Here is a 1,828-nt window from a genome sequence, read left to right on the forward strand (position 1 = left end):
GCAAGAAGGAGGAGGCCTATACTGAGAGCATGAAACCCTACTGGGCCCCTACCTCCTCCCATCTTATGTAAAATAGGATGGAAAATGCAATACAAACCTAAGAGAGTGAGCTTTGCTCTGAAATCAGATGACACAGAGCAGAGGCTCCCGAAGGGTGGCCTCAGCTGTGACTGTGTATGGTTTACACTTATTAGAAAAGGAGTTTCTAGTTATACAATTGGTACCAGATCCTTTTCTCCACATCTCCATCAGCACAAGGTGCTATTACTATTTTAGGTCTTATTTTCCCCCAAGCAGTTGAGCACAACTATTTTAATTCTCTAAAATAAAATTTTCTTCAAGACTTATCTGTAGTTCAAAGCTCATTTCAATGTGGTATTCCATCCATCACCCTTTTAAGAGACATAAAATTATGAAAGGATATCACCAGAAGCTGCCCAAACATTTCAGCTAAGGGTTAAGATAAAGTTAAGGATTTTTTCATGTGGAAATCCAAAAAGGACAATCAGAATGAAACAAGGTCCACATGGTCAAACCAATCTTGGTGAAGAAACTTGAAGGGAAGCCCAAGTTGGTGAGTGAGTGGGGAAGGCAAGGGAACAAGGTTCAAACAGAGAGCTGGAGGGAGTCCAATACGAATGCTGGCTCTGACCTTATCTAAGTAACACTCTTTTTTTGTCATAGGTAACTCTAATAATAGTCCTGTTGTTGTAAAATCAGTCCAAATCAAAGAGAAGTCCCTCAGTGACTTGTTGGGTGTCGGTGGTAACTCATGTCCTCCCACACTAAGATGATCAGTTCTGGTGGGAAACTTTCAACATGCCTGGATAGTGCAGTTGGTAGGATGCCAAAGGCTGGGCCATCCCAGTAATGCTCTGGTGGCTGAGATACCAGCTGGGAGGAGAATGGGCCTTACTACTCAACCAACTTCTTGGCCTTGAAGGAGTGATGCAGATAGGAGACTGGTGGCCAGTCCAAGGAGGCAGAGCATTAGAAATGCTGACATGCAGGCTCAGAGTATTTGTGACTCACTGGTATCACTCACACCTCCTCCTGTTATTTCTTTGTGTAGGCAAAATCATCAGTGAGAGATTCTGAAATGTTTTCTACACATCATACCTCCACCTCTAAGGGTTTGCATTCTTCAACTTCTGCAATCTCTTCGTAATATTTTTACTTCACTCTGTGCTTCATGTCTAGGATCACGAGATGGTCAGGTATCCACCCTGTGCCCTTGATCTCAAAACACACATTCGAATATGTAATAATCTTCAGTAGTAAAGGCAAACTTCCCCTTGATTGCATCCACCTTGGAGTATACAATATGTCCAGCAGAATTTATTATGATCATGAGGTGGGTGAGCAGGTCACCAGCACCCCCAGAGTGGTAGCTGATGTCAGTAGCACCATCAGCAGTAGGTCCTTGTGTTATCTCCTAATGGAGGCAGTTGTGGAAGTTAATAGGCAGATAGAAGGAGATGGCGAGCACCAAGCTGAGCAGGAGTAAAAGCAGCCACACTAACTGGCAAGGGCCATGCTGAGCTTGTGGGCCAGGCAAACCAGGCATAGAGCTGGCCCCTCCCATGCCAGAAGCGGCCTTTTTAGGTTTCTTGGTACTTTTTTTTGCATGTTTTATGAAAACTGCTGGAATACTTGTTAAATTTTAGAAAATATTAGAAATCATGGACAAATTAAACATGCAGAATTTCATACATTATCTAATCTTTTTAAGGGAGAGAGAGATAGGAAGAAAGAAAAGAGAGAGAGAGGCAGACAGAGAGGAAGAGAGAGCGATGAGAAGCATCAAATTGTAGTTGCGGCTCCTTAG

The 1,828-nt window shown here is 43.1% G+C and overlaps 1 pseudogene; it reads right to left on the bottom strand.

Annotated features, from left to right (window-relative positions):
- Window positions 1-915: 915 nt before the first annotated feature.
- Window positions 916-1,567, bottom strand: LOC136335886 (transmembrane emp24 domain-containing protein 10 pseudogene; annotated as a pseudogene).
- Window positions 1,568-1,828: the final 261 nt, after the last annotated feature.

This window comes from Saccopteryx bilineata, chromosome 4 (genome assembly GCF_036850765.1).
Source record: "Saccopteryx bilineata isolate mSacBil1 chromosome 4, mSacBil1_pri_phased_curated, whole genome shotgun sequence".
Taxonomy (NCBI): Eukaryota; Metazoa; Chordata; class Mammalia; order Chiroptera; family Emballonuridae; genus Saccopteryx; species Saccopteryx bilineata.